This window comes from Oryzias latipes, chromosome 8, assembly GCF_053564925.1.
Source record: "Oryzias latipes strain Hd-rR chromosome 8, Olatipes_Hd-rR_3.1".
Lineage (NCBI taxonomy): Eukaryota > Metazoa > Chordata > Actinopteri > Beloniformes > Adrianichthyidae > Oryzias > Oryzias latipes.
The window spans coordinates 2,642,120-2,657,186 of record NC_136244.1 but is presented as its reverse complement, the minus strand read 5'-3'; the positions used below and the strand labels follow the sequence as shown (position 1 = coordinate 2,657,186).

Sequence of the window (15,067 nt, the reverse complement as noted above, 5' to 3'; positions counted from 1 at the left end):
CTTAAAAAGTGAGGTGGGGATGGGATCAAGAGAACACGTTTTTATTTTCATTTGGGACATGAAAACCTCAGACACTAGACCAGGGGTGTCAAACAGCCGTATCCGGCCCGCCAGGTGGTTTAGTCCGGCCCACACATGAAGAGTAAAGATAAGAAGCATGTTTAAAAAAGAAAGCAAGTTTCTAGTCCATTCCTGTGGCGAGTTATGATTTTTTAAAGAAATAACCGAAATGCGCAATTCCGCCACTAGGGGGAGCAAAGGAAAAGCTAAACAGGTGAAACAACAGAACTCTGCATGTGCCAAAAGCGATACCTAACAGCTCTGCGTCTGGGTAGGCAGTAGTTTAGTTCCCTGTGAGCCTCACCATTGTTTGATTGCTATTATAATGAACAGTTGGGACACACTAATGACCAAAATGTTGTCAAAAAGAAAAAAAGGTTGAAGTTAAGTCCTGAGCTTTCCAGGAAAATGGAAAGCGTTTTATTTGTTCACGGAGCTTAATGCAAACCTGCATGCTTAGTATGTCATTGTAGACGCCTTAATGCCAGAGATGACCATTTTGCGTTCAGTGTGTTATTCAGTTTACAGCCAGTAGGGGGAGCCGGGGGTGGACTCGGTAGTTCACTGGTGGTCACGCAGCAGATGCACGTCGGTCTCAATTTTGGAATGGAGTCAAACAGTTTTTTGACCTCGCTAAGTTCTTCTCGTTAATAAGCATATTTTCTTTATATTTATTCAGTTTTCCCTTAAGTTCACTGTGGATTATTGTTCATTTTTCAACCTGAAGAAAAGGAATTAAAGATTTTTCTCTTTTACTTTTGGACTGTGGATTTTTATTGAATCGTTGGATAACGAGGAGAGCTGCAGGAGCGTGAAAACTGAGGACTTAACCCTGGAACTATACATTTTAGTCAAAAAACTTGACTCTTTATTGCCGGACTGACATTGGACAAGAAAAGGATCAGAAAATTGCTGGAAGTAAGTAACTGCTACCGTTTCTCTGAACCGTAAATCAAAGATCAAAGAGTCAAACGTCTTTGATGTTTTCCTAATATGGAGGATCAAAGCAGTGAAAAACGGACTATAAAAATGACTGAAAAGGCTGTGGAAGATTATATATCTAGAAAGGTTCAAGCACGCAGGAGTAAGCTTGCACAATTAGCAAGCATGACAAAAGAAATCGATCTATTAATGGAAGATGATGCAAATGTGGACATTGTAAACAACAAGTTGCGCATTGATTTTCATAACTTGCACCAAGAGTTTGTTGATTTAAATGAGGATTTGCAAAGGCATATGGATCAAGAGGATTATTTAATAGATCAAAGAAGTTGGTTTGAACCTAAAAACCAAACATTTAACCAGTTCTTTTGGAAATGTGAAGAATGGATGAAAGAGGTGACAAAACGCTCACAAATGGCTGAAGAATGCAATACGGAGATAAAACCTTCAGATAGCAGATCTACATCCTCAAAGAGGAGCAGTAAACATCGCCACAAGTCACCTTCAGAGAGTGGAACTTTATTGTCTTCATCTTCTTCTGTAAGACTGCAAGCGGCTATAGAGCAAGCATCACTAAAGGCAAAGGCTGCTGCTTTGATGGAAAAACTAGCAATAGAGAAAGAAGAAGCAGAGTGGCATGCACAAAGAAAAATAAGAGAAGCAGAATATGAGGCTCAAGAGAAAAGGAAGGAAACTGAGCTAAAGGCTAGAAAAGAGTTACATGCTATACAGGCTGCTCTCGCTGAATCAGATGCAAAAATGGACGTGTTACAGAAATTTGAACGAACATATTCAGAGGCAAGCAGCAGTAAAGTTGAAAGGAAAGATTGCAAAGTCAAAGTGAATGCTGATTCTCAAGATGAAGATCAGAGAGTTAAACCTGCACCCGACATTAAAGTCGATGTTTCATCCAGATCTGTACCAGCTTCATCAGAACCAGATCCAAGTGATAACAAACTGGTGCTTGACAGTCTGTGCAAAGCTATTTCTCATCAAGCTAATGTAACAGAATACCTCGTGAAGAACCACAAAGCATCACTACTTCCAGACTTCAGAATCCCAGTTTTCAAGGGCGACCCACTTGAATACAAATCTTTCATTCGATGCATTGAACACGCAGTGGAAAGTCGATCTAGTGATGACTGTGATCGCCTACAGTTTTTGCTACAATACACAGGAAACCAGCCACACGAGTTGGTTAAAAGCTGCATCCACATGGAACCGTCGGCAGGCTACATGAAAGCTAAACAGATGTTACAAGAGTTTTTTGGTGATGACTACACTATTGCAGAAGCTTATATAAAAAGAGCTTTGGAATGGCAACCAATCAAATCAGAAGATGGTTCTGCTCTGCAGTCATTTGCATTATTTCTCACCAGCTGTCTCAATGCAATGACAGATAGCAGCTACATGGAAGATCTGGACAACACAGCTACAATCAAATCCCTGGTAAATAAACTTCCCTTTAAAGCCAAAGATATCTGGAGGAAGACGGCTTGTGATCTTCAAGAGAAAAGCAGGAAAAGGGTTAAGTTTAAAGACTTTGTAGAATTTGTCAACAAGCAGGCTAAATATTTGCTGCACCCGCTCTATGGAAATATCAAAGACACTTCAAGTCCCAGAGAAATTGTACCAGCACCAAAACCAAAGAAGGTTTTCACCACTACCATTGTGGCACAAGATGTTAAAAACAGTTCTGAATCAAAGGGAACAACAGTAGATGCATACAGCAAACCATGCCTGTATTGCAAAGGTGGACAGCATAACCTGGAAATCTGTGAAAGGCTGAAGAATAAATTGCACAAAGACAAGATAGACTTCCTGAAAAGCAAAGGGTTGTGCTTCGCCTGTCTGAGGCATGGACACATGAGCACCAACTGCAAAGTCAAACTTCGGTGCCAAATGTGTGATAAGCTACACCCCACACTGCTCCATAAAGTTCAAAGAGACTCCAATGAAGAAGGAAAAAAGGACAGCAGTGAACAGCAAACAGTATCGAGTGCTTTGGTGCAAATGACAGAAAATGTGGAGGTTACCGGGGCCGGAAGGGATGACTGTGTGCTGTCAATCGTTCCAGTTCTTGTCAAGGCTCAGAAGGGAACCCATATCATAAAAACATACGCATTTTTGGATCCAGGAAGCTCAGCTACATTTGCAACGGAATCTCTGATCAATCAGCTTAATCTGACTGGACTCAAAACTAGCATTCTGTTGCGAACAATGGGCAACGAATCTCTTGTAAATACTCGAGTCGTGACCGGACTGGAAATAAGCAACTTACAGGGAGACAATTTCATCAGTTTGCCAGAGGTGTTTTCACAAAAAACTATCCCTGTAACTAAAGATAACATTCCTCGACAAGAAGACATCATCAAATGGCCTCATTTAAATGAAGTTCATCTTCCTGTAATCCAAGCAGAGATTGGACTACTTGTTGGAGCAAATGTTTCTAAGGCAATGGAGCCACTGCAGGTGATCAGCAGTGTGGACGATGGACCATATGCCATAAGAACATCATTAGGCTGGACCTTAAACGGACCATTGAAGAATGGAAGTGGAACATTGGAAACCAACAGGATGACAAAGGTCACATCAAACAGATTATCGGTTTCTAGACTTGAGGAACTTTGGCACTTGCAGTTCAAGCAAGATTTCCCAGATGCTGGACAAGACGAAATCAAAGAGATGTCTAAAAATGACCATACGTTCATTGACATGGTGTCACAATCTTCAAAGTTGGTGGATGGACATTACAATATTTGTCTTCCAGGAAAAAACAAAGCACTGATCATGCCAAATAATCGATCAGTTGCCGAGCAACGTGCATTAAACCTACAAAAACAATTTTCAAGAGACCCAGAATTGCACAAGGAATATGTTGCAGTTATGAATGATCTTCTGAAGAAAGGGTATGCCGTGAAGCTCAAAGATGAAGAAGAGGAACCAGTTCAAGGACGAACTTGGTACCTGCCTCACCATGGAGTAAGACACCCCACAAAGTAAAATTTCCATGTTGTGTTTGATTGTGGTGCAAACTATCAAGGTGTCTCACTAAACAATGAGCTCTTGCAGGGACCCGATCTAACCAGTTCTCTGGTGGGAGTCCTTCTGCGTTTCAGAGAAGAAACAGTGGCCATCAAAGCTGATGTAGAAGCCATGTTTCACCAAGTTAGAGTCAATAACAGCGACACAGATCTTCTTAGATTTGTCTGGTGGCCCGATGGAGATTACAGTCAAGAGCTCTGTGATCACAAGATGCTTGTCCACATTTTTGGAGCAACATCCTCTCCAAGTGTTGCAAATTTCGCTCTTCGACAATGTGCTACTGATTTTGAGAATGAGTTTACCCAAGAAGTCTCAAACACAGTGAAGAACAACTTTTACGTTGACGACTGCCTCAAGTCAACCAGTGATGAAGACACAGCTGTAAGTCTATGTAAAGACTTAAGAAACATGTTGAAGAAGGGAGGATTTCGGCTGACAAAATGGTCAAGCAACAGTCGCACAGTCCTTAATGCAATCTCTGCTGAGGAGAGAGCACAAGGATATCAAGATTTGGATCTAAATAAAGACAACCTACCGGTGGAAAGAGCATTAGGAATACAATGGTGCACTGAGACTGATCAGTTTAAGTTCAAGATTAATCTGAAAAAACGACCACACACCAGAAGAGGATTGCTCTCACTCGTGAGTTCAATTTATGATCCGCTGGGGTTTCTGGCTCCTGTCATCCTGCCAGCAAAACTCATCCTGCAAGGTTTATGTCGAAATCAATGTGATTGGGACGAAGAGTTGACAGAGAACATTCTAAAGGATTGGATGAACTGGATCTCCGGTCTGAAGGCTCTTGACTCCTTTGGAGTAAACAGATGTGTTAAATCACAGCCACTCAAAAACCCAATCTTCGCACAACTTCATCATTTTTCAGATGCCAGCGAGGACGCTTACGGAACAGTGAGTTATCTTACACTTCATAGTGAAAACAAAGAGGCTCAGTCTACGCTAATTCTGGCAAAGGCAAGAGTCGCTCCTTTAAAATCACAAACCATCCCAAGAATGGAGTTGATCGCAGCCACAGTTGCAGTGAAAATGGATATGCTTTTAAGAAGAGAGTTGGATTTGGACCTCAGTGACTCAGTGTTTTGGACAGATAGCACCTCAGTGCTAAAGTACCTGAGCAGCGAATGTGCAAGATTTAAGACATTTGTCGCCAACCGGATTTCAAGAATCTTGGATCACTCAAAACCTTCTCAGTGGAGATACGTGCCCGGAACTCTGAATCCTGCTGATTGCGTGTCTAGAGGACTAACAGTGGATGCTTTTCTGAAACATCAAGATTGGCTGACAGGACCAGACTTCATTCGCCATGATAAGTCACAGTGGCCCAAAAATCCTGCTCCGGAAGTGTTGGATCACACTGATCCAGAGGTCAAGAAAGCAGTTCAAACACATACTATTCAGGTTGAAGAGCTTGAAACAGCCACGGACAAACTGATGACCTATTACTCATCTTGGACAAAACTAAAGCGTGCAGTGGCCTGGTTCCTAAAGTTGAAAGACTTGCTAAAAGAAATAAAAACCAAGAAGGATCCAAGTGCTTCAACTGAATTGAAGACAACCAACCTCCGTAAGAATGTTTGCAATGGAACTCGTTTGACTTGTGATGATCTGACAAGAGCAGAGACAGAGATCGTGAAATACTGTCAAAGACGAACATTCAAAGATGATGTATCAGCATTAAGGAATGGCACAGTTTTGAAGAAAAGTAACCCTCTCTTCAAGTTGAACCCAATTCTGCAAGACGATGTACTAAAGGTTGGAGGAAGGTTAAGGCATTCTGCAATGCCATATGACTCAAAGCATCAATCCATCCTGCCAAAAGGGTCACACATCTCAAAACTTCTGCTGAGACACATTCACCATAGCACTGGACACGCTGGAAGAAATCATGTGTTGGCCACTTTGCGTCAAAGGTTCTGGATCCCAGGGGCTCACGGTGCTATAAGGAAAGTTTTGTCTGAATGTGTAATTTGCAAGAGGATGTATGGTTCATGTGGTAAACAACTTATGGCAGATTTACCAAGATGCAGAGTCATTCCTGATCTTCCTCTTTCGGCTTCTCCCATCAGGGGTCGCCACAGCGAACAAGTCGCATGGTAAATTTGGCAATGTTTTACGCCGGATGCCCTTCCTGACGCAACCTTCTCAAACCGGGCTTGTGACCGGCACAGAGGTGGAGAAGGGAACAGGGAGCAGCCCGGAGTCGAACCCTGGTCTCACGGACGGAAGGCGCCGCAAACCAGCACGAGCTAAACCGGCTTGGTATGCAGAGTCATTCCTGATGACCCTCCATTTACCAGAGTTGGTGTTGATTACTTTGGCCCATTTCTGGTAAGAAGAGGAAGAACTCAAGTCAAAAGATATGGTGTTATATTTACGTGTTTAGCCATTCGAGCTGTGCACTTAGAAGTGGCTGCATCACTGGACACTAACGCTTGCCTCAATGCAATCAGAAGGTTCATCGCTAGGAGAGGACAGGTGACAGAAATGTACTCGGACAATGGCACCAACTTAAGATCAGCTGACAGTGAGTTAACGAGATCAATCAAAGAATGGAATATCAACAAAATCACAAAGGATTTGCAACAGAAAAACATCCAGTGGCACTTCAATCCTCCTTCAGGTTCTCATCACGGTGGAAGCTGGGAAAGATTAATCCGCTCAGTGAGGAAAGTTCTGAACACCACTGTGAATGAGCAAATTTTGGACGAGGACAGTCTTCATACCTTGCTTTGTGAGGCTGAATCGATCATAAACAGTCGACCCATAACGAAAGCTTCTACCGACCTCAACGACCTTGAAGCCCTCACACCTAACCATCTGTTGCTGCTTAAGACCAAACCTGAGCTGCCTCCAGGGATTTTTGAAAGAAACGATTTGTACGTCAATCGTAGATGGAGGCAAGTTCAGTACTTGGCGGACATATTCTGGAAACGCTGGTGTAAGGAATACCTCACCCATCTTCAGGAACGTCAAAGGTGGGCTACACCTAGCAGGAACTTTCATGTGGGAGATGTGGTCCTCATCGTAGATGATACCTCACCCAGAAAATCCTGGCCGCTTGGAAGAGTCGTGCAAACCCTTCCTGATAGACAAGGTTTTGTTCGACAAGTGAAAGTGCAGACTAAGACCAACGAACTTTGTCGACCAATTACCAAGTTGTGTCTTCTTGTGGAGTCTGATGAGTAAGCATGAGCACTAATGAGAATGTCAATGTTTAAATAGGTGCTAGACGCATGTTTATTTGTTTGTAAGAAGTGCTTATTTAAGTTTATTAGTACATTAAGTAATTGTTTCAAAGGGTTTGATAACAATTAGGGGCCGGTAATGTAGACGCCTTAATGCCAGAGATGACCATTTTGCGTTCAGTGTGTTATTCAGTTTACAGCCAGTAGGGGGAGCCGGGGGTGGACTCGGTAGTTCACTGGTGGTCACGCAGCAGATGCACGTCGGTCTCAATTTTGGAATGGAGTCAAACAGTTTTTTGACCTCGCTAAGTTCTTCTCGTTAATAAGCATATTTTCTTTATATTTATTCAGTTTTCCCTTAAGTTCACTGTGGATTATTGTTCATTTTTCAACCTGAAGAAAAGGAATTAAAGATTTTTCTCTTTTACTTTTGGACTGTGGATTTTTATTGAATCGTTGGATAACGAGGAGAGCTGCAGGAGCGTCAAAACTGAGGAATTAACCCTGGAACTATACAGTCATCAACAGGTTCTCCAAGAATATAACATTCAGCTCCACTATGAGACTCTCCACAAAGAAAAGTTTTACCATTTGCAGAAAAAATAAGATTTATCAACTATTAGCTGGACCGATAAATGTCTGCATTTACTGAAGCCATGATGTCAGTGATGGCGCAGTGAAAGCTAGCTACCTTACTGAAAAAAAGTTGGAGCAAAACATCTGATGGATGAACTTTCTGATGGATGCTGGAAAATGCTGAAGGCTGCAGAAGTCTTGTACTTCAAAAAGCAGTCGACCTTTAACATGAGTCTGTCAAGAATTACGATTCCAGATTCAACATCTCTGAGGAAAGATGGGCAGCCATATGAAGGAATCCAGTCATTTATTGTATTTTCAGTCACTATTGATGAAAGCACAAACATCACAGATATGTACAGCTATGTATAGTTATTAGAGATGATGAAGAGATGTCATAGTGGAGTTTCTTGAATTGATGGACACAACAACAACTGATGATATGGTCAGCTCTGAAATTACTGTGCTGGACAATGTTGAAGTGAACTGGTCACATGAAGTAATTTTGGTCACTGATGGCGCTCCATCAAAGGTCAGGCAGCAAACCAGGAAAAGATTCTTATAATAATGAATAATAATGGACATTTCATTGTGTTTTGCACACTTGAATGACAGTAAATGTGTTTCTGCACAGGATTTAAATCCTGATATTGACGGTCTGATCAATATCAGGATTCCTTTCTCTCCAGTTTCAGGAGAGAAAGGAGGTTAACTCCAAACTCTTATGTTCACAAATGTTTGCAAGTTTAATTTAGTGTGATTTTGTCATCGTTTGGACGTTTACATTTTAGGAAGATGTTTCATTTCTTTCTGTAGCCACCTCTTGAATTTATTATCAGGATTGCTTCAGTGTCATATTTAAAATATTCAGTCTGTATAAAATTGAATGAACCAAAATTTAAAATTTCATTCATTCATTCATTCATTTTCTATTCCGTTTTTGTCCCTTTCGGGGTCACGGGGCTGCCGGAGCCTATCTCAGCCACTTATGGGCGAAGGCAGGGGGAAACCCTGGACAGGTCGCCAGTCTGTTGCAGATATTTAAAATTTTTGAAATTAATGTTATTTAAGATCCTTTGGCCTCTGTGAATGAATGTGTAAAAAGAAATGATTAGGCTACCATGTTGGTTGAGGCCTGTTTTCCAATTGATTAAAAAAACAAAAACAAAGCTGTTATTTAGCTTTTATGTTGCTGGTCCGGCCCACTTGAGATCAGACTTGTTGAATGTGGCTCGACAACCCTGCACTAGACACTTCATTGTGTTATTTATTGTATTTTAGTGCTATTTATCACATGTCACCTCTCATTTTGATTGTTACTTGTCAGTTATGTCGGTCTTCCTCTGCACCATAGTCCATTGTAGCTATGATGTCATCAACCAGAATATGATTTTATCAGCTGGTTAAATTTGGCTTTGATGTCCTATGATGTCATATGTCATGTCATTAAACATTATATAGTCTCAAGACATGTCATATGATGTCATATGTTGTCATTAAAAATCATAAAGTGTCATATCATGTCATATGACAATCAAGAAATTACAAAAGATTAACAGAACAGAAGTAACATATATAACTGAAATATAGAGATCAGTCCTGTGACTTTTGCGAAACAAGTGGAAACAAGTGGAATAACAACAAAGCAAAGACAGAGTAAAACCTCATTGTTAAAGTGTCCTAAAAACTAAAAGATGTCGAGAATTGAGAGGGATATTCAGGGATCTGATGATCTTTTACCTGTTATTTTGAAATCTGGAAAAATAACTTACCTAAGAGAAAACAAATTGGGACAGGGCTCTTTTGGGAAGGTGCTTCACTATAAAATACAGGATACATCTGAAGATGTGGCTGTGAAATTTATAAAGAGAAAAGAAGGACTGAAAGAATTAAAAATGCTCAAGAAAATTAATGCCTTGGACCCTGATAAAAATTGTTTTTTGAAGATGCTGGATCACTTTGAGTACAAATCACTCATTTGTGTTGTGTTTGAAAAACTTGACCAAACTTTGTCGGATATCTTTTTGAAAAGAAATCAAAGGCCATTTGACGTATGTGAACTCAGGCCTGTTGCTCAGCAATTGCTGGTTGCTTTAAGAGCTCTGAAGACAATCGGTCTTGTTCATTGCGACATCAAACTAAACAATGTAATGTTTGTAAATCACCAGTCCTATCCTTATAAGGTAAAACTCATTGATTTTGGTTTGGTAAGAGAAAAACCTTCATTACATCGCATACGCAACATTCAGATAGTGGGTTACAAGGCTCCTGAGGTAGTGTTTGGTTGTCCATTGGATGAAGCTGTGGATATGTGGAGTGTTGGATGTGTTTTGGCTGGCATGTATAAAGCCAAACACTTTTATCCAAGAACCTGCTTGTATGACTATATTGCATCTATTATACATATGCAGGGTCAACCTCCAGACGACGTTTTATTTAAAGGTAAACGGGTATGTGAATTTTTTAAATATGCATATACTAAAAAAGGCAGTATGTTTTCATTCAGAAAACCAAGTGAATATATGGGTAGTCGTATTAATACATTTAGGAGTAAGGTAACAGATGGGTTTTTTGAACAAAGTTTCACACTGGATGATCTGCTAAACCAGCGAGCCACAGACATAAATGAAGATCAATCAGATGTAGAAGAGTTTAAATCGCTAATAAAGCAGATGCTGTGTGTTGATCAGAAAACCAGGATCAAGCCTAAGGAAGCTCTCAACCACAACTTCATCACCATGAAGCACCTTTCAGAAAGAACAAAGGACCCCTATGTAACCACAGCACGGGAAATAATGAGTGTTTGTGAGCCTGTAACTACAATGCAACCAGATGCTCCTAAAAGGCATCCCGAACATAGTGTACAAAATTCTACTACAGGAAAGAGTACATGTGGTCACTTTGCAAACAAAATATGTGATGAGTTAAAAGACTTCTTTGCTAGAAAACATACATTTTCTGCTGCAAAAAGGCGTGAACCAACCTGTGAACCAACTGAAAACAAAGACTCAAAAGATGTTGTTAAGAGATCCACAACTTATACAAGAGTTCCAGGGAACAGAGAAATTACCAACAGACTCAAAAATGTGACTTTTGAAGAAATTCCCTCTAAGACAGCTAAAAGAAGGTCAAAGAAACAAAAAGAGTCACATAAGAAAGAGTCAAAACGACAAAAGAAAACACGTGGAACTCCTTCTGTTGTGACTCCTGATTGTCCAGTTGATGGGAAAACTCACAAAGGATCACCCTGCATGGAGGTTAAGACCAACAATGTGGCCTCAGATGGTGTACTTGATAGATTCCCAACATCTACTAGGGTCAACAGTGGAAGTAGGATCAAAAGAAGTAGTAGGGTAGGGAAAAGGCCTCCAACTCTGTTTCATGTGAAACCTAATTGTCCAAATTCCCAGAAAGGTGAGAAAAGCGCACCAAAAATGGAGGAATTGACAATTAACAAAGGTTTAAGTCGTAAAAGTGACAGGCCCACAAGTTCTAGAGAAGTCAGCAAAGGTGTGCAGGGGAAAAGCACCTCTAAAAATGAGGAGAACCCCCATTTGGTGGAGGTGAAAACAAAGCAGACAATTCTTAGGAGAATTAGAGGATTGTTCTCTAGATGGTTCTAGATGGTTCAAATAGCTTGTAGGAATTTTCATTTCTCAAATAGGTTAGTTGTGGGTTAATGGTGATAGGTCAATAGCACTGCTCATGCAGCAAACGGGGGAGGGGGGGTTAGGAGTGTTCATATTAAATCTAAATTTTAAAATGTAAATTAATAATGAAAAACGAGACTAAATGTAAATATTTTATGTATTGCCAGCTGGTAGTTTTTTTTTATATTTTAATTAGTGTAGTTGTAGGTCCATGACTGTCGGTCATTAACTTTGTCAAAAACTGGTGTGGGGGTGAAAAAACTCAAAACATGAAAGAATGCTTAATGAATGGTGAAAAGAAACAAGAGTTAGGAAAATTAGAAATAATTTATAAAATGCCCACTTGTAGGTATTTGGGGTATTTTCTCTTGACAAAAACAGAAGAGCAATAGTAATATCTAAAGAGGGCGCTGCAGCCGTGTAAAACATGTGGTATAAATAAGAAATTGCCCCTTTTTTTAAAGGATCTATAAGTCATTCATCTATCCAACTATCTAGAGGAGTCTGAAGAGATGGGGAAAAGTTTTATTAACAAAACTACGCACCTGTATGTATATAAAGAACTCAGACAAGGGCAACTTGAATTTTTCCCGGAGTTGTTCAAAGGACAAAAAATGTCCCTCGCTAAAAAGTTTTTTCAGTGTCAATCTCTTTATTAGCCCAGACCTGAAATGTGGAATCAATGAAGGAGGGAGGGAAAAGTATATTTGTGACTATCGGAGCTGAGAGTAAACCTTGTTTGTGTTTAAAGTGAATTCTTAATTGTTGCCATATCTTAAGTGATCCTAAAATAACAGGATTATTGGGGATTAGCATTTTGTCAAGGGGTAGTGGTGAGGAAACAACAAAGGCCAGAGAGCCTGATATGTATGAGTCCTGTTCCATAACTGCCCAAAGTGGGATGTTCTCATTCTCCTTTGACATACCCCAGAAGATAAGTTTGTAAAGATTAGCTGCCCAGTAAAAATACATGTAGTTAGGCATAGCTAGGCCGCCTTCCTCCTTCAGTCTCTCCGAAAACTCCTTTCTGATACGTGGTAGCTTTTTATTCCAGATGAATATTGATGTTAATCTATCCAATTCTTTAAAGAAGGATTTAGGGATAAATATTGGTATGGTTTGGAAAAGGAACAAACATTTTTGCAATATAGTCATTTTCACTGAATTTATTTTTCCTGGTAGAGATTGAGGGAGGGATGACCATCTCTCCATATCTCGTTTAGCCTGATTAAGAGTAGCTTTCAAATTTTGTTTGAAAAGATCTTTATATTCTCTGGTCACTGTCACGCCCAAATATATGATCTTCTCTGTGGCAACTGTGAGTGGAAAAGAGTTGTGAGGCATAAGCGCCGCTTTTTTCGTTAATGGGGAAGATCAGGCTCTTTGACATATTAATCAGATACCCTGATACTTTCCCAAATTCTCTGATATAATTCAGTGCTTTGGGGATGGGTTTGCAAGGGTCCAAAAGAAACAGGAGAAGGTCGTCATCATATAGTGATAGGGTGTGGGTTTGGCCCGCTCTCTTAATGCCCAACACATCTGGCGCACTCCTGAGGGCTACTGCCAAAGGTTCTATTGCAATATTAAAGAGTAAAGGGGATAGAGGGCAACCCTGTCTTGTTCCTCTGGAGAGGACGAAGTACCTTGACAAGATCTTATTTGTCCAGATGGCTGCCTCAGGTTGTTTATAAAGGGTATCAACCCACGAGCAGAAAACCTCTCCAAACCCAAAACTTTGGAGAGTCAGGAATTTATGCTCTACTCTTCCAAATGCTTTGCGTGCATCTGTTATAATTACCTCCGGGTCAACATTAGCGTTTGACTGATAGTCTATATTAAAAACCCGACGGAGATTGCTATATACCGTAATTTCCGGACTATAAGCCGCTACTTTTTTCCTGCGCTTACAGCCGTGCGGCTTATTCGGTGACGCGGCTAATTTATGGTTTTAATTGGCGGCCGCGATGTATGTATTTTCGGACACAGTGAATGGTTTGAATTCTCTATCTAACACCAAGCACAAGTCATTTATTTTTCAACACACCTCTAAGCAGCCAAACAGCATGGACTTGACTTCAGGTCTTAGACACTTCAGTCATGGTTCAACAAAACGAAACACGCATGCCCGGCCGCATCCCAGAATCCTTTGGTGCCATTAGACCCAACGTGCACGTGATCGCCACTACAATATGATGAAGCTTTCAAGTTAAAAGCAATCGTTAAAAGCAGCGTAAAAAAATCCACCATCACCAACGGGTTTGGAAAAGCCGGTCAGCTGCGTGACAGAGAGAACAGCGCATGCTCAGGAGGGAATTTACCTATGAGTCATAGTGACTCGGCTGGCTGCACGTAAATATGTGGGAATAATATCAGCCTTTATTTTGTCGGGACACGACTGGAAACACAAATTGACGTGGTCGTTTTAACGGTTTCTAAGGACTGAGCGGAGTTTTGCATTGAAACGCTCACAGCCTCCGTGTGAGATGGAGCGTGTCGTGTGAGCTGCGGGGCCGATGGCAGTCTGAAGGCTCCCACACGTAACAACGCATCCGCCCCCTCATACACAAAACGTACAGTATTAAGTCCGATTGCTCTGCACAGACACGATTTGCTCCGTTCACCGGCGCAATGGGGACGAAGCACTCCTCCTTGAAGCCGCCCTGGCCAGAGCTGTCGGAGTTGATAGGAAGGGGAGACAAGGAGCGCGCGGGGCAAGCGCGGAGCGCAGAGGCGTCCGCGGAGCGCAGAGGCGTCGAGCCATTCTGCAGGCTGCAGCCAGGGCTCACTCGAGGCATCCGCGGAACAACAGTGTTTGTTGTGGAAGGAAACTTCTGACCCACGCGCCGCGAGGAGGCGCGCGTATCACGCTGAGGCGCGCGCTTTTCAGTCGCCTAAAAATGTTGCCTAATAGATGCGGCTTGTACTCCGACGCGGCTTGTATATGTATAAAAGTAGTTAAACACGTGAAAATGGGTGGGTGCGGCTAGTAATTGAGTGCGCTTTGTAGTCCGGAATTTACAGTAGTTGCCTTTCTTTCTATAAAACCTGTTTGTTCTGGGTGGATGATTTTGTCTAGGACCCCTTCTAACCTGTCTGCAAGTTTTCTAGATAGAATTTTGTAGTCACAGCATAATCAGCTCACTGGTCGATAGGATTCACAGAGTAGTGGATCTTTATCCTTTTTCGGCAATATAGAGATGGTTGCCTGCCTTATTGTGGGTGGCAATGCTTCCGCACCCAGAGCTTCTTCATAGAGACTGCACAAATAGAGGAGAATTTAGGGAAATAAGGGAAAATTATCCTGGAGCAAGTCAACCCATTTGACTCTGAGAGAGAAGAGATTTTCCTTCAGCTGGACTAAGCCTGGATGAGTCACCAGTCCATTGCAGGGCCACATAGATAGACAAACAACCAGGCACACTCATAAACACACCAAGGAGAAATTTAGAGTCATTTAATTTAACCACATGTTTCTTAGACTGGGGGAGACAGCCGGAGTACCCGGAGAGAACCCACGCAAACACGCAGAGAACATACCAACTCCACACAGACTCTTACCAAGAACCAGGAACTTTCCGGGTGTGAGAC

The 15,067-nt window shown here is 41.4% G+C and overlaps 1 protein-coding gene across 8 annotated transcripts in view; it reads right to left on the bottom strand.

The window, feature by feature from the left end:
- Window positions 1-15,067, bottom strand: part of LOC101167294 (thyroid hormone receptor alpha) — a 166,322-nt gene that overhangs the window by 81,759 nt on the left and 69,496 nt on the right. The gene's annotated exons all lie outside the window — the stretch shown is intronic.